At 47.3% G+C, this 18676-nt stretch overlaps 1 long non-coding RNA gene across 3 annotated transcripts; it reads right to left on the reverse strand.

Moving 5' to 3' along the window:
- Positions 1-7998: 7998 nt before the first annotated feature.
- LOC140729231 (uncharacterized) lies at positions 7999-18248 on the reverse strand. 3 transcript variants are annotated; one of them, XR_012099293.1, is made up of 8 exons: positions 18093-18248; positions 17175-17266; positions 15271-15340; positions 14750-14814; positions 12820-12891; positions 11307-11378; positions 9800-9871; positions 7999-8132 (listed from the first exon to the last, which is right to left on the reverse strand). It is a non-coding gene; the product is annotated as an uncharacterized lncRNA (long non-coding RNA). The 3 variants fall into 3 exon arrangements; XR_012099295.1 differs by lacking the exon at positions 12820-12891; XR_012099294.1 differs by lacking the exon at positions 11307-11378.
- Between the last annotated feature and the right edge of the window lie 428 nt (positions 18249-18676).

Consider the following 18676-nt stretch of genomic DNA (forward strand, 5'->3'; position numbering starts at 1 on the left):
CTGGTTGGAGTCAGGGCTTTATGCTTTGGCTCTTGGTAGGGTCACCCATGCCAAACAGGTCAAAGGGCAGAGGCCAGACTAAGGCTGGTCCACCGGTCCTCCAGATTTGGGGGTTCAGCTCAGGGGTAAAACAAAATTGTTACGGAACCAGCAATGAAGAATCCTACACCTGAGTGTGACGGTATTCCTGAGTCTCCACCCAGAACTTGCACGACTGACAGCAGAGAAAACAAGAGTAAAGTACTGACATGATGTAGGACAGCCCTGAACACCACCATTGCTGCCCTAAGCGCCAGCAGCATAACGGGCAGTAAAAGTAAGTGAACTTTTTCAAATCAAATCAAACTGAAGTTATAATTAACATTTAGTCATACATGAGTACAGTGTTCCTCTGGAGTCTTGGACCCAAGGTGAAAAACACACGGCATATTCAAAATAGCGAGCAAAGGAAACAGTCACACGTATATAGTCCTAGTCTGTGAGTGACATGTCCCGCTGATTGATGATGGTTCAGTTCTCGGCAGCGCCACTGAAATCCAGCCTGATGTTCCAGCAAGCGAACACTGGGGGGCAGCACTAAAGGAACCTGCCGAATATGGACACCAACGTTTAGAACTTTGTTGTAGTGTTGTATAAAGTCGTCGCAGGTAGTGGTAGGGTGAATGCACACAGTCTTTTTCTTAGGGATAGAGAATCAAAAACTCGAGGGCATAAGTTTAGGGTGAGAGAATTAATAGGACCTGAGGGGCATTTCTTCCGCCCATAAAGTAACCCTTATACAGAATGAGCTGCAAGAGGAAGCGAGTAGACACGGATAGGTTAACATTTTAAATACAGATGAATGGATAGAAATCGAGGCATTGACAAAGTCAACAGGTTATGTTGCAACTTTATAAAACTCTGGTTAGGCCACATCTAGAGTATTGCACACAGTTGAGGCTTTGGAGAGGGTGCAGAAGAGTTTACCAGGATGCTGCCTGGTTTACAGGGCGTGTGCTGTCATGAGAGTCTGGACAAACTTGGACTGTTTTCTCTGGAGTGCCAGAGGCTGAAGGAAGATCTGATAGAAGTTTATAAGATTATGAGAGGCATGGAGAGAGTGGACAGAAGGTATCTGTTTCCCAGGGCTGAAATGTCTAATACCAGAGGACATGCATTGGAGGTGAGAGGGGGTAGGTTCAAAGGGGATGTGAGGGGTAAGTTTTTTTACTCAGAGTGGTGGATGCCTGGTATGGAGGTAGAGGCAAATACATTAGAGGCTTTTAAGAGACATAGATGTGAGGAAGATGGGATATTGTGTAAGTAGGAGCGATTAGTTTTTGGGAGCTTTTTAATTTACTTTTTAGTTGGTTCAGGACAACATTGTGAGCTGAAAGGCCTGTTTCTGTTCTGTTCTATGAAAGGGTTAGAGCAGGGGTTCTCAACCTGGGGTTCATAGATCCCTCAGTTAATGATAGAGGTCCAAGGTGTAAAGAATTTTGGGAATCCTTGGTTTAGAGTGATACGAGCACAACATGGGCAAATGGGACCAAGTGGGAATCAGGCAACACAAGTGATTCTGCATATGCTGGGAATCTTCAGTAATACACACACACACACACAATACTGGTGGCATGGTAGCGAGGTGATTAGCACAACGCTTTATAGTACCAGCGACTCGGATTCAATTCCCACCAGTGCTTGTAAGGAATTTGTATGTTCTCCCTGTGACCGTTTGGGTTTCCTCCCACAGTCCAAAGACATACTGATTGGTAGGTTAATTGCTCATTGTAAATCGTCCCATGATTAGGCTGGGATTAAATCGGGGGTTGCTGAGCAGGTCAGGTCAATGTCTGTGGAGAGGAATAAACAGTCGATATTCTGAAACATCCACCATTTATTCCTTTCTAATAGGGGAATTGCTTAAAGGTATGGACCCATTAAGAACCCCTGATCTGCTTGAGCTACTGAGATCCTCCAGCATACTGTGCTTGTTGCTCGAGCTTCAATGGGAGACTTGGTCAGCATCAACCAGTGGATCAGAAGGCCCGTTTCTGTGCTGTATGATTTGGTGACTCGCTGAGCTCCTGCAGCAGTTTCTGATTTTGCTTCAGGGGGGACGTTGCCCGGATGGGAGGACTGGAATGGGCTGGGCTTGTTTTGCGCAGAGTGAAGGAGGCTGACTGTTGATGTGAGCGATTTAAGTTATGGGAAGCAGTGGCAAGGTTGGAGTCTGAACTTTTTTTTTCCGTGGTTTCCACCATTAAGGATCCCAGTCATCCAGGACATGTCCTTTTCTCATTATAACCATTAGGAAGGAGGTACCTCCCTGTGTCAGTATTTCAGTGGAATAAAGGAAATTACAACAGCATGAGAGGGGAACTGGCCAAGGTTGACGGGAAAGGGACACTGGCAAGAAGGACAGCAGAGCAGCAATGGCTGGAGTTTCTGTGAAACATGAGGGAAGTGCAAGGCAGATATATTCCAAATAAGAAGAGATTTTTGAATGGAAGAAGGACACTACTGTGACTGACAAATGAAGTCAGAGCCAAAGTAAAAGCAAAGGAGAGGGCATACAAGAAAGCCAAAGCTAGTGGGAAGATAGAGGATTGAGAAGCTTATAAAAACTTGCAGAAGGAAACTAAGAAGGTCATTAGGAAGGAAAAGATGAATTATGAAAGGAAGCTGGTGACTAATATCAAAGAAGATACTAAAAGCTTTTATAAGTATATAAAGGGTAAAAGAGAGTCGAGGGTAGATATAGGACGAATACAAGATAACGCTGGAGATATTGTAATGAGAGACGCAGAGATGGCAGAGGAACTGAATGCGTATTTTGCATCAGTCTTCACAGTGGAAGATGTCTGCAGTATACCGGATACTCAAGAGCGTCAGGGAAATGAAGTTTGTGCGGTGAAAATTGCGACTGAGAAGGTGCTCAGGAAGCTTAATGGTGGATAAATATCCTGGACCTGATGGAATGCACCCTCTGGTTCTGAAGGAAGTAGCTGGCGAGATTGCGGAGCCATTAACAATGATCTTTCAAGAATCGATAGATTCTGGCATTGTACCAGATGACTGGAAAATTGCAAATGTTACTCCGCTATTTAAGAAGGGTGGGAGGCAGCAGAAAGGAAACTATAGACCTGTTAGCCTGACATCAGTGGTTGGGAAGTTGTTGGAATTGATTGTTAGGGATGAGATTATGAAGTACCTGGAGGCACATGACAAGATAGGCCAAAACCAGCATGGTTTCCTGAAAGGAAAATCCTGCCTGATTAATCTACTGCAATTGTTTGAGGAAATTACAAGCAGGGTTGACAAAGGAGATGTAGTACATGTGGTGTTCTTGGATTTTCAGAAGACCTTTGACCAGGTGCCGCACATGAGGCTGCTTAGCAAGATAAGAGCCCCTGGAATTACAGGGAAGTTACTAGCATGGGTGGAGCATTGGCTGATCAGCCAAAAACAGAGAGTGGGAATAAAAGGGATCCTATTCTAGCTGGCTGCCGGTTACCAGTGGAGTTCCACAGGGGTCGGTGTTGGGACCGCTGCTTTTTACAATGTATTTCAATGATTTGGTCTATGGGATTAATGGATTTGTGGCTAAATGTGCCAGTGATACAAAGATAGGTGGAGGAGCGGGTAGTGTTGAGGAAACAGAGAGACTTAGATAGTTTATGGGAATGGGCAAAGAAGTGGCAAATGAAATACAATGTTGGAAAGTGTATGGTCATGTACTTTGATGGAAGAAATAAATGGGCAGACCATTAGTTAGCTGGGAAGAGAATTTAAAATGCAGAGATGCAAAGGGACTTGGGAGTCCTTGTGCAGGATACCCTAAAGATTAACCTCCAGGTTGTGTTTGTGGTGAAGAAGGTGAATGCAGTGTTGGCATTCATTTCAACAGATACAGCATAGAATATAAGAACAGGGATGTGATGTTGAAGCTCTATAAGGCAATCATGAGACCCCACGGAGTATTGTGTGCAGATTTGGGCTCCTTATTTTAGAAAGGATACACTGACATTGCAGAGGGTTCAGAGAAGATTCATGAGAATGATTCCAGGAATGAAAGGGTTACCGTATGAGGAACATCTGGCAGCTCTTGGGCTGTATTCCCTGGAATTCAGGAGAATGAGGGGGGATCTCATAGAAACACTCGGAATGTTAAAAGGCCTGAACAGATTAAAATATGGCAAAGTTATTTCCCATGGTAGGGGAGTCTAGGACAAGAGAGCATGACTTCAGGATTGAAAAACGTCCATTTAGGACAGAGATGCAGAGAAATTACTTTAGTCAGAGGGTGGTAAATCTGTGGAATTTGTTGCCACGAGCAGCGGTGGAGGCCAAGTCATTGGATGTATTTAAGGCAGAGATGGCTAGGTTCTTGATTAGCCAGGGCATCAAAGGGTATGGGGAGAAGGCAAGGGAGTGGGGATGACTGGAAGAATTGGAGCAGCCCATGATTGAATGGCAGAACAGCGATGGGCCAAATGGCCTACTTCTACTCCTATATCTTATGGCACAGGAGATTGAAGACACTCAGTGCTTCAGGAACAGCTTCTTCGAATTTCTGAATGGACAATGAACCGATGAAAACTACCTCAGTATTTTTCCACTCTTTTTGGACTCCTTATTTAATTTAATTCTCTTTTTTATACATACTACTTATGGTAGTTTATAGTTTTTATTATCATGTATTGCATTTTACTGCTGCCACAAAGCAAGTTTTGCAACAATACACACAAAATGCTGGAGGAACTCAGCAGATCAGGCAGCATGTACTAAAGACCTGTGGTGTGAGATCTTTAATCTCCCACTTCAGCAGTGTGTGGTACCCATCTGCTTCAAAGAGGCTTCAGCTCTACCGGAGCCCAAGAAGAGCGTGGTGACCTGCCTCAATGATGAAGTGTTTTGAGAGGGTGGTGATGAACGTATCAGCTCCTGCCTGACAGGTGACTTGGATCTGCTCCAACTTGCCTACAACAGGTCCACAGCAGATGCCACCTCATTAGTTCTTCACACAACCCTGGAACATCTGGACAGTAAATATGCATACAACAGGATGCTCTTTATCGATTACAGCTCAGCATTTAACACCACAATCCCCTCAAAACTACTCAGTAAACTCCAAAATCTTGGCCTTAATACCTCCTTGTGCAGTTGGATACTAGATTTCCTTACTTGTATAGTCCACTCAGTCTGTATTGACGAGAACATCTCCTCCACAGGGCTGTGTGCTGAGCCCCCTGCCCTACTCACTTTACATCTATGACTGTGTGGCTAAGCACAGCTCCAACGCCACATAAAGTTTGTTGATGGCACTGCTGTTGTGGGCCGTATATCAAAGGTGGTGATGTAAATCAGCGTACAGGAGGGAGATTGAAAATTTAGCTGAGTGGTGGCAGAACAACAATCTCACACTCAATGTCGGCAAGACCAAGGAACTGACTAGAATTCAGGAGAGGGAAACCAGAGGTCCATGAGGTAGTCCTTATCGGAGGATTAGAGGTGGAGAGGGTCAGCAACTTCTAATTCCTGGGTGTCACTATTTCGGAAGACCTACCCTGGACCCAGAACATAAATGCAAGTGCAAAGAAAGCACAGCAGTGCCTCTACTTATTTAGGAGTTTGTGGCGATTCGACATGACATCTAAAACTACGACCAACTACTATAGATGTGTATTAGTGAGTATATTGACTGGCTGCATCACAGCCTGGCGTGGAAACACTAATGCCTTCGAAGAGAAACGCCTACAAAATATTACTGGATTTGGCTCAGTACATCACAGGTAAAGCCCTCCCAACCATTCAGCACGTCTACGTGAAATGCTGTCATAGGAAAGCAGCATCCATCATTCACTGCTGCCATCAGGTAGAAGGTACAGGAGCCTCAGGACTCACACCACCAGGTTCAGGAATAGTGACTACCCCTCAATCATCAGGCTCTTGAACAAAAGGGGATAACTCCACTCACTTGCCCATCCATTGAGATATGCTCACAACCAATGATCTCATTTTGAGGACTCCTCTTTACTGCTGTTTATTTATTTATACTTGCATTTGTTGTCATATACACTCTACTCCATCTTTCATTGATTCTTGTAGTTATTATATATTTGCTGAGTATTCTGACAGGTAAATGAATCTTAGGGTTGTATATGGTGATGTCTATATACTTTGAACGTTGATCTATGGAAATAAATAAAGTTTTAAGTACCGGACCGAGACCCTTCTTCAGCACCGATGACACTAAACTTGATTGTAATTCTCCATTGGTCAGGGTCAACCACGAACGTTGCATCCTAGTTGTCTCCATTGTCGCTGCCAGTCAGGGTGCTACGACATGGGGAGCAAGCTGTACCTATGCTGCAGGCCCCCCCACCCCCAATGCATCTGATAAACCCAAAGCAATGGCAGCCACCAGTACTGTTTGGCACCAGCAGCATTGTAACTCAGTTTAGGACTGCCTTAGGGACTCTGGCTCTGAGTTTACTCACGAAGCTTCCCCATTAAGAGTGAGGAAGGAGTCGGGGGTGGGGGGGTATATCTGGAACACTGGCAGAAGTGCCGCAATCAGCGTGTTTAAGAGGCAATTAAGACCCAGTTACAACTCATGTTCTCAGCTCTATCTAGAGGGAGCATGGAATAGGCCCTCTGAGCCACACCAGCAGACGGTGGAATCACGTCTTCAAACTTGTGACCCAACACCTACATCACTATCCATTATTCCCCAGTTACAATTGCTTGTTGATCCACATGGAAGGTGAATCGTTAAAAGTTTTGCAAATCTGGACAGTTCAAATGAAAAATGCCTATATGCTAGATGTATAGTCTTGTTATTTAATGCATTAAATATATTACTTTTTCACAAATCTGTGTTAATACTTCAATCCTGTGTATTTTGTTTTATATTTAAATACCATTATTCAGTGAAGGGGTCCATAGGCTTCACCAAACTGACAGAGTGGTCCAGTGCACTAAAAAGGTTAACAACCCTTGCCCTCTGGTTCCAGAATCTGAATCATGCTTACTACGGGGCAGCACAGTACAGGTGACCCGGGATCAACTCCCTCCTGTGACGAGGCTAGGGTCATATCAGGGGATTGCTGTGCTGTGTGCCGTGACTTGCCGGGCTAGAAGGTGCTACTCCACACTGTACGTCAATAAATAAAAACTAATTACAACTATGCCATAAAATGTGTTACTTTGAGGCAGCAGTACATAAACTACAATAATTGCAAAAATAGTGAGGAAGTGTTCAGATGCCTGATGACAGAGGAAAATAAACTGTTCCTAAAATGTTGCGGCTCCTGTAACTCCTTGCTAACATTAGTAATGAGGGCATGTCTGGGTGGTGGGGGTCCTTAACGATGGACCTTTTAGGTACATTCTGGAGTTAGGTTACATATTAACTTTAGCAACTGTGGATTGTAGATTAAATTTAAAATATAGTCCTGGACAAATTTCCTGTAGCTGTGGACAGCAGTTAAAATGAAAAGCAGACGATGCTGATTAACATTCATTGGGGTTGTGAAGGTTATATGTAATTCAAATGAAGCATTGTAGATACACTGTAATTATAGAATTGTCCTTTGATCTTCAGCATATAAAATGTCATGTAATATTGGGTCAAAAGGTCTCTTCCTCCAGACTCTCTCATTTTGTTAAATAAAACACTTCTGTATCCACTAGCTTCAGTGTTGAGTGACTTTGTTCACATTGCAACGGACCCCAGGAATAGACTAAGAATTCACCCTATCATTCCCCTCACGATTTTACATACCCTTGTAAGGCCACCTGCTGGAAGGGCAGCAATGTTAATGGCAAATGACTTCTGTAGAAATATTTGTGAATAATACATAAGACACAGCAAATAAACTATAAAGTCTCCCCCCATTGCTCTAAAGTCCTGCCTTCTAAACCCTCCCTGTAACTCTGCAGATCCTGATATTTCTCATAAATCAGAAGCCTAGAGCGAATTTGGAATTGACTGCAATATCCAGACAGAGCAAGCAGTGTGTATTTGTTTTAATGAACATAAATTAACAACAGACTCCAGGATTTGGGCCCCAGCAGTCTTTCCAGTACAAAGCTGTGACAATTCCAATCGCGAGTCCTCTCATCTGCTCCACAGTTGAGAATCTGTGCTGTGAACACAAGGGTAACAGGTTACTGATTAATGTTTATTTAGAGATACAACGTGGAATAGGCACTTCTGGCCTAACGCCCATTAAACCACTGATTTAACCCTGGTGTAATCACAGGACAGACCTTTGAACTGTGGGAGGAAACCAGAGCACCCAAAGGAAACCCACACCATCACAGGGATCCTTAGACGCCACTGGATTTGAAGTGTAGAATGTCCCAAGCTGTAAAGCATCACGCTAACAGCTACACCATCATGGCACCCATGTCTGTAGCCAACATGGAACACCTTAAAGAACAGGAGAGCACCGCTATCCTGGACATCCTTTGGCAGCAAACTCGACATCCCAGCACGGACAACAGAACAGGCTCTGCTACAGGCAGAGCTGTAACAGTGCTGTTACAGCACCGGTGATCCAGGTTCAATTCCCACTGCTGTCTGAAGTACAGAGTTTGTACGTTCTCCCTGTGACCGCGTGAAGTCTCCTCCAGGAGCTCCTGTTCCCTCCCACTTTCCAAAGACGCAGGGCGTAGTAGGTTAATTGGTCAAACGTGTGTTACTAGGAAGCACGGGCTCCTTGGGCCAAAGGAGATTGCTACTGTGGAGAATGTGCAAACTCCACACAAGGTCAGAATTTGGCCCAGGTCTCTGGTGCGGCAAGGCATTTAATAGAAAGGTGCAGGAGAGGTTTGCCCGGTTTAGAGGGCATGTGCTATCACAAGAGGCTGGATCAACTTGGACTGTCTTCTCTGTAGCAGCAGAGTCTAAGGGGAGATCTGGTAAAGGTTTACAAGATTATGAGAGGCATAGATAGAGTTGACCAGGGGTATTTGTTTCCCAGGGTAGAAATGACTTAACACCAGAGGGCATTGAAGGTGAGAGGGGATGCAAGATCTTTTTAGTCTACTCAGAATGGTTGTTGTCTGGAATGCACTGCCTATAATGATGGTACAGGCAAACACATTAGAGACTTTGAAGATACGTTTGGATAGGCACATGGATGGAAGGAAGATGGAGGGATATGGACATTATGTAGTAGGAGGGATTAGTGTTTGGCTGTTTTTGAGTTGCTTTTTAGCTGATTCAGAACAACATTGTGGGCCGAATGGCCTGTGCTGTTCTATGAAGACCCTTTGGCCCAATGAATCTGTGCTAACCATTAACCACCCGTTTCCTCCAATCACATTTTACTCTCATCACATTCCCACCAACTCACTGCAGGCCCAAGCCCTCACCCACACATTTACAGCCTCCAATTGACCTTCTGACCCTACACGTAGTTGGGATGGGGGTGGATACTGGAGTATCTGATAGAAACTCGAATGGTCACAGTGAAAACATGCAAACTCCCCCCATCCCACACACACAGTTCTACCAGAGAACAGCTGTGCAAGTGACATTTCTCTCCACTTCAAACAGAGACCTCTGGCCCTGGAGTTAATAGCCCCTCTCCGCCGACGTCACCCCAGGTAACCACCTCGCCCTGCTCAGCACTTGTCCCAGGAATTTGTGGCACAGAGGGGTCACAGGTCAGACCACCACTGCTTCCTTGTCCGGGCTTGTGTGTTGCTCTGAGCCACAACTGGCAAACACCTTGCCACGGAGAGGGGCAAGTGTCGTGTCAGTGGCTGCAGCGAGACGGAACGCAGTATTTACACCCGACCGTACCTGGAGCAGCAGTGCTATCGTCAGACACCGTCACATTCCCATCTCAGCCTCCACCTTCAGTGCACAGACAACCTGCAGAGGAAAGTCACACAATTCAGCCCTCAGATACAGCGATGTACTCCCACACATGGTCACAGGAAGAACATACAACTCCCCCCCACCCCCACACACACAGAAAGGAGGAGTTCAGTGGAATACCCATACACCTTTGGGATGAGGGAAGAAACCAAAGCTGTTAGCAGAGCACCGGTGATCCGGGTTCAATTCCCACTGCTGTCTGTAAGGAGTTCTGTACGTTCTCCCTGTGACCGAGTGAAGTCTCCTCCAGGAGCACCCATTCCCTCCCCCCCCCCACTTTCCAAAGACGCAGGGCGTAGTAGGTTAATTGGTCAGACGTGTGTTACTAAGAAGCATGGGCTCTTTGGGCCAAAGGAGACTGTTACTGTGGAGAATGTGCAAACTCCACACAAGGTCAGAATTTGGCCCCGGTCTCTGGCACGACAAGGCATTTAATAGAAAGCTGCATGAGAGGTTTGCCCGGTTTAGAGGGCATGTGCTATCACAAGAGGCTGGATCAACTTGGACTGTCTTCTCTGTAGCAGCAGAGTCTAAGGGGAGATCTGGTAAAGGTTTACAAGATTATGAGAGGCATAGAGTTGACCAGGGGTATCTGTTTCCCAGGGTAGAAATGTCTAACACCAGAGGGCATTGAAGGTGAGAGGGGATGCAAGATCTTTTTTGTCTACTCAGAGTGGTTGTTGTCTGGAATGCACTGCCTATAATGATGGTACAGGCAAACACATTAGAGACTTTGAAGATACGTTTGGATAGGCACATGGATGGAAGGAAGATGGAGGGATATGGACATTATGTAGTAGGAGGGATTAGTGTTTGGCTGTTTTTGAGTTGCTTTTTAGCTGATTCAGAACAACATTGTGGGCCGAATGGCCTGTGCTGTTCTATGAAGACCCTTTGGCCCAATGAATCTGTGCTAACCATTAACCACCCGTTTCCTCCAATCACATTTTACTCTCGTCACATTCCCACCAACTCACTGCAGGCCCAAGCCCTCACCCACACATTTACAGCCTCCAATTGACCTTCTGACCCTACACGTAGTTGGGATGGGGGTGGATACTGGAGTATCTGATAGAAACTCGAATGGTCACAGTGAAAACATGCAAACTCCCCCCATCCCACACACACAGTTCTACCAGAGAACAGCTGTGCAAGTGACATTTCTCTCCACTTCAAACAGAGACCTCTGGCCCTGGAGTTAATAGCCCCTCTCCGCCGACGTCACCCCAGGTAACCACCTCGCCCTGCTCAGCACTTGTCCCAGGAATTTGTGGCACAGAGGGGTCACAGGTCAGACCACCACTGCTTCCTTGTCCGGGCTTGTGTGTTGCTCTGAGCCACAACTGGCAAACACCTTGTCACGGAGAGGGGCAAGTGTCGTGTCAGTGGCTGCAGCGAGACGGAACGCAGTATTTACACACGACCGTACCTGGAGCAGCAGTGCTATCGTCAGACACCGTCACATTCCCATCTCAGCCTCCACCTTCAGTGCACAGACAACCTGCAGAGGAAAGTCACACAATTCAGCCCTCAGATACAGCGATGTACTCCCACACATGGTCACAGGAAGAACATACAACTCCCCCCCCCCCCCCACACACACAGAAAGGAGGAGTTCAGTGGAATACCCATACACCTTTGGGATGAGGGAAGAAACCAAAGCTGTTAGCAGAGCACCTGTGATCCGGGTTCAATTCCCACTGCTGTCTGTAAGGAGTTCTGTACGTTCTCCCTGTGACCGAGTGAAGTCTCCTCCAGGAGCTCCCATTCCCTCCCCCCCCCCCACTTTCCAAAGACGCAGGGCGTAGTAGGTTAATTGGTCAGACGTGTGTTACTAAGAAGCACGGGCTCCTTGGGCCAAAGGAGGCTGTTACTGTGGAGAATGTGCAAACTCTACACAAGGTTAGAATTTGACCCCGGTCTCTGGCACGACAAGGCATTTAATAGAAAGGTGCAGGAGAGGTTTGCCCGGTTTAGAGGGCATGTGCTATCACAAGAGGCTGGATCAACTTGGACTGTCTTCTCTGTAGTGACAGAGTCTAAGGGGAGATCTGGTAAAGGTTTACAAGATTATGAGAGGCATAGATTGACTTGACCAGGGGTATCTGTTTCCCAGGGTAGAAATGTCTAACACCAGAGGGCATTGAAGGTGAGAGGGGATGCAAGATCTTTTTTGTCTACTCAGAGTGGTTGTTGTCTGGAATGCACTGCCTATAATGATGGTACAGGCAAACACATTAGAGACTTTGAAGATACGTTTGGATAGGCACATGGATGGAAGGAAGATGGAGGGATATGGACATTATGTAGTAGGAGGGATTAGTGTTTGGCTGTTTTTGAGTTGCTTTTTAGCTGATTCAGAACAACATTGTGGGCCGAATGGCCTGTGCTGTTCTATGAAGACCCTTTGGCCCAATGAATCTGTGCTAACCATTAACCACCCGTTTCCTCCAATCACATTTTACTCTCGTCACATTCCCACCAACTCACTGCAGGCCCAAGCCCTCACCCACACATTTACAGCCTCCAATTGACCTTCTGACCCTACACGTAGTTGGGATGGGGGTGGATACTGGAGTATCTGATAGAAACTCGAATGGTCACAGTGAAAACATGCAAACTCCCCCCATCCCACACACACAGTTCTACCAGAGAACAGCTGTGCAAGTGACATTTCTCTCCACTTCAAACAGAGACCTCTGGCCCTGGAGTTAATAGCCCCTCTCCGCCGACGTCACCCCCGGTAACCACCTCGCCCTGCTCAGCACTTGTCCCAGGAATTTGTGGCATAGAGGGGTCACAGGTCAGACCACCACTGCTTCCTTGTCCGGGCTTGTGTGTTGCTCTGAGCCACAACTGGCAAACACCTTGTCACGGAGAGGGGCAAGTGTCGTGTCAGTGGCTGCAGCGAGACGGAACGCAGTATTTACACACGACCGTACCTGGAGTAGCAGTGCTATCGTCAGACACCGTCACATTCCCATCTCAGCCTCCACCTTCAGTGCACAGACAACCTGCAGAGGAAAGTCACACAATTCAGCCCTCAGACACGGAGTGAAGCACACCCCTGGGCAGGCACGATCAGGTCTGTGTACAGTGAACTCTTTCACTGCAAGATGCAGCAGAAAAGCTGCCCAAACACTTCAAACGTTCCGGGTGCAGATGAGGCTCTCAGAGGCAGAGATTCAGCACAGAAACGTCTCAAAGTCCTCACTGACCCACTTACACCTCTCCCCTCCATTCTCATCACATCCTACACCTCAGTCACACACATGGGGAACCCTCTACACGGACACATTGCTGGGACGTTGGAGGAAAGCAGAGCACCCGAGGGAAACCCACACTGCCACAGGGAGAAAGTGCAAACTTTGAGGCTTTAAGGTACTGGTGAGGCCTCACTTGGGAGTGCTGTGAGCAATTTTGGGCCCCTTATCTAAAAACGATGCACTGTCATGGGAGAGGGTTCAGAAGTTCACAAGAATGATTCCAGGAATGAAAAGCATTACTATTTGGGCAACGGTTGATGGCCCTGGGCCTGTACTCACTGGAATTCAGAGGAATGTTAAAAGGCCTCGATAGAGTGAACGTTCAGGGGATGTTTCCTATGATGGGTGTGTATAGGAACAAAGGGTACAGGTTCATAATAGAGGGACGTCCTTTTAGAATGGAGATGGGGAGGAATTTCTTTAGCCAGTAAGTGGTTCACCTGTGGAATTTGTTGCCACATGCAGCTATGAAGGCCAAGCCTTTGGGTATATTTAAGAAGAGGTTGATAGGCTCCTCATTAGACAGGGCACAAAGGGATATGGGGACAAGGCAGGAAATTGGGGCCAAGAGGGAAAATGGATCAGCCATGATGAAATGGTGGAGAAGACTCGATGTGCCAAATGGCAAAATTCTGCTCCCATACCTTATGGAAACTCCACGCACATGGAAGACTCGGCTCAGGATTGAACATGGGTCTTCCAGAACTTGAGGCACTGTGCAGAACCGGACCCATCAGGGAACTGACCCACATTCAGCAGATAGGACACAGGGGAAACACTCTTCTAATACAGTCTCAGCGTACACGAGACCACTCTGACAAAGAACACCCGCTCCAAGGAGCTGGTTGCAAGCCTCCAAGCTCTGTAGCAGGTTCATTATGTGCCAACCACCCCACCCCACCCTTCATGTCCCACAGATGATTCTCACCACCTTCTCAGGACAGAAAGGGATTCCAGAACATATTTAGAGATAAAAGATGTTCAACAAATTAAGGCTATAACCTGCGCTACAGCTAGATCAGGAATAAACTCCGAATGTGAGCCTACACTCGGCTCTCCCCGTATCACAGAAAGGTCTACACATCTGTCGACTCCGGGTAAAACATTCCGTTGAACAGCCCTGACATTTCACCTTGCAACACAGGTTCCAATCAGTCCTTTAGCACACCCCTGTACGGAGATTGTACTCACTGCCTGTGACCACATGCCCCGGGTGCTCCAGTTCCTCCAGTGGGACCATAAGAGAATAAAAAGAGATGTTTGCTGAAGGGTTGGTATAAATGGCTGGCTGGTAGTTAGCACATACTCGATGGCCTGAAGGGCTTGCTTCTTTGCTGCACCCCAGCATGATCAATAACCAGAGCAGATGGGACAGCAAAACCGATTCCTGCCACTCCTAATCAGCTCCAACGACAACAGCGCCCACTCAGCACTTGTCCCAGGAATTTGTGGCACAGAGGGGTCACAGGTCAGACCACCACTGCTTCCTTGTCCGGGCTTGTGTGTTTCTCTAAGCCACAACTGGCGAACACCCTGCCATGGAGAGGGGCAAGTGTCGTGTCAGTGGCTGCAGCCCGATGAAATGTGACGATACATGCAACCATACCTGGAGCAACGCCGCTGACATCAGTCAGACACTTCCCCATCTCAGCCTCCACCTTCACGGACACCCTGCAGAGGAAAGTCACACAATTCAGCCCCTCAGGTAGAGCGAAGCACTCACCCCCACCCCAGGGGAGACGGGATTAGATCAGCATACGTTATCACAGTGAACACCTGGCACTTTTCCTGTAATGCGTTCACCACTTTTTGTCACCTTGCGATGCAGCAAAAAGAACACATCAAACTTTCCCAGTTCTCGGAGGCAGAGATATTACATGGAAACGCCCCAGACGATGTCTACACTGATCATCAATCACACACTCCTAATCAGCTCCAACGACAACAGTGCCCACTCAGCACTTGTCCCAGGAATTTGTGGCACAGAGGGGTCACAGGTCAGACCACCACTGCTTCCTTGTCCGGGCTTGTGTGTTGCTCTAAGCCACAACTGGCAAACACCTTGCCACGGAGAGGGGCAAGTGTCGTGTCAGTGGCTGCAGCCGGGCGGAATGCGGCATTACATACCTGCAGATGCAGCGAGAAGGTGCTCGGGTACTTCAAACATTCCCAGTCGGGGACCTCAGAAGCAGCGATCCTGCAAAGGTCAAGTCACACAAATCGGCACTCGGAAAACTTCAGACACACAGTTGCAGCGTATAGCAGACCTTTCCGACCAAGAACAGCACGTGGGGGAAGGGGTTAGACGTTCTCGTTACTGTCTGCATGATGCGTTGTGTGTGTGGGTGAGACTTAACGTTTCTTGGGATGGTTTCTGCGGTTTCCTTTGTTTTGTGGCTATCTGAAGAAGAGTCTCAGGGTTGTATACTGCATACGCACTTTGGTAATAAAGGTACCTTGAACTAAGCAACGTGGTTCCAAGTTTGCAAGGCCTGTAGCCGGTTCAGTCATGTACAACTCCTTCATTTCACCGAGGCAGCAGACAATTCCCTTCTGCTCAGGACCCCCCCAAAACACAACTAAAGATAAAGAGGGCCTGTGTGTTAACCGGTTACTTCAGAAAGATCGAGAGAAAGCTCCTGGTCGATGGGAATCCACAGTTCATGCCCCTTGTATTACAGACCACAGAAAGGGCTACACACATCTCTGCCAGTAACTGGTACAACATTTAATTAACCCCAACATTTCACTGGGATGCTGCCTGGTTTAGAACGCAAGTACTATTACGAGAGGCTGTTTTCTCTGGAGTGCCGGAGGCTGAGGGGAGATCTGACAGAGGTTTACAAGAGGCACCGATAGAGTGGACAGAGAGAAACTGTTTCCCGGGGTAGAAATGTCTAATACCAGAGGGGATGCATTGAGGGTGAGAGGGGGTAGGTTCAAAGGGGATTCGAGGGACAAGATTCTTACTCAGAGAGTGGTGGATGCCTGGAATGTGCTACCTGGTACGGTGGTAGAGAGAAATATATTAGAGGCTTTTAAGAAACGTTTGGAAAGGCTCATGGATGTGAGGAAGATGGAGGGATTAGTGTTTGGGTGTTTTTGATTTGCTTTTTAGGTGGTTTGGCACAACATTGTGGGTTGAATGGCCTGTTCCTGTGCTGTACTCTTCTGTGTTCACCTCACAGCGCACCATAGCACACACACTAAGCGTGGGAGAAACTCAGCAGGTCAGGCAGCATCTGAGACCCTGCGTTTGTCAGGCCTGAAATAGCAACTGTCCATTCCCTTCCAGATGCTGAGTCCATCTGAGTTGCTGTAACATCTTGAACATGTTACATGAAACATGACAGTACAGGCCCTTCAGCCCACAAAGTTGTGCCAACCCTTTAACCTACTCTAAGATCAACCTAACCCTTCTTTTCAACATAGCCCTCCATTTTCTATCATCCACGTGGCTCTCTCTTAAATGCCCCTAATTTCAACCAGCACCCCCAGCCGAGCCTCCCATCACTCTGACATCCCACCTCTCCTCAATCACCTAAAAATTACACCCCCTGTAATAGTCATTTTCTCAGAATTCAGAAGGATGCAGGGGGGATCTCAGTGAAACCTACTGGATACTGAAAGGCCAGGATAGAATGGAGAGCCGAAGATCTGAGGGCACAACCTCAGATTACAGGGACGCCCCTTTAGAACTGGGACGAGCCAGTGACAAATTTGCAGCGGAGGCCGAGTCAAGGCAGAGATCGATAGGTTCTTGATTAGAAAGGTTAACAAGCAGAATGGGTTTTAAAAAAACCAGCCCTGACTGAAGACTGCAGGGAACTACAGAATGGTGTGGATGGACAGTTTATGGCATGCAGTCAGGCATTCGTACCCATGAAACTGTAGTCAGTGAAAAGTAGAGGACCGAAGGGGGCCATTCGGCCCATCTGGTCAGTGCTGAACCATTTAACCTGCCTACCCCAGCACCTCCTCTGGCAGCACATTCCAGATTCAACTATTCACCTCATTAAAACAAAACTTACCCCTCAGATGAAAGAACTTCATGAGGACTTTTGTTCTTGAATCCTTTTTAAACTTCTTCCTGGCATCTTTAAGAGTTCTGCCCTCTTTGTTTCTACAATACAGGGGAAAAGAGATTCTAGTAACCCGATCAATGCATTTCATAACCCTGTATACTTCTAAATTTCAAAGTAAATATTATTATCAAAGTACATATATGTCAGCATATACAATCTGAGATTCATTTTCCTGTGGACATACTCAGTAAATCTATAGAATAGTAACTGTAACAGGATCAATGCTGGGGGAACAGCAGGTCTAGCATGAATAAGTAGACACCATTTCAGGCCGTGCCCCTTCTTCAGGATTAGAAAGGGCGGGGTGAAGATGCCAGAGTAAAAAGGTGGGGGGAGGAGAGGAAGAAGGATGGCTGGAAGTTGATCGGTGAAGCGAGGTGGGTGGGGGAGGTAAAGGGCTGGAGAGGAAGGAATGTGATTTGGAGAGGAGAGCAGACCATAGGAGAAAGAGGAGGGGACCCGGGGCAGGTGAGAAGGGGCCGAGTGGGGAATAGAAGAGGGGAGGGATTTTTTTTAACTGGAATGAGAAACCGGTATTAACGCCATCAGGTTGGAGACCCAGACGGAATACAAAGTGTTTCTCCTCCACCTTGAAGGTGGCCGTGGCCCGCCATGTCGGAATGGGAACGGGAATTAAAATGTTCCAAGCCCTAATAGCATGCAGAAGTCTTCCCACTATAGCTCAGTACGCGTGATATTAACACCAACTCCTGTCAGTCTGTCCGCATAACTAAACCCTCCGATACAGGCAATGTTCTCTGCACTCTGCCCAGTGAGTGGACTCCACACACTGCAGTGAGAAATTCTTCTTTAAATGCAAAGCGCCCTTTCACATGTTCTCGCTAAATGTAGGTGCTGGCTTACCGAGGGGTGTTGTAGGTGTCCTGCTCTGCTGCACGCAGTCCGATAGAGAGCTTTAGGACGGCGGATGGCGGTAGATTTCGAACGGGAGCTTGCCGCCCGGTAACACACCATTACTGCACCGCAGAGAGAAAGACAGAGGAAGCGGAAGTTGAGCCGAAAGAGAGTACGGTAATTTCCGACGACTGGTCGGCTCGCTTCCGGAAATAGCCGAGTCTCCACACGAAGGGCGCTCGGGAGCTTCCGGAAATTGCCGACTTTCCGAAGAGCGTCCCGTCCACCTCCGAACTGAGACCGCTCACACCCACTCCATTGGATCCGACTTCTCGCGATCTTCCAACGCCGGCGCGGGGTCCTTCGCTACCACTACAACTAGCCCAAGGTGGCTCACGTCTTCCCCTGCCCTTCGTCAACCCTTCATTCCTGACTCCTGAAACCCCTGCTCCCCCAAACACAACCCTTACCATTCCCTTGACCCCAAACTTGAACCCCCTGTCAAACTCCAATTCCCTGCCATTACCCCCAATCCCAGCTCAAACCCCCACCCCCCCCATCCAACCCTGTGCAGACCAATTAGCATCGTTAAC

The sequence above is a fragment of the Hemitrygon akajei genome, chromosome 6, assembly GCF_048418815.1.
Source record: "Hemitrygon akajei chromosome 6, sHemAka1.3, whole genome shotgun sequence".
Lineage (NCBI taxonomy): Eukaryota > Metazoa > Chordata > Chondrichthyes > Myliobatiformes > Dasyatidae > Hemitrygon > Hemitrygon akajei.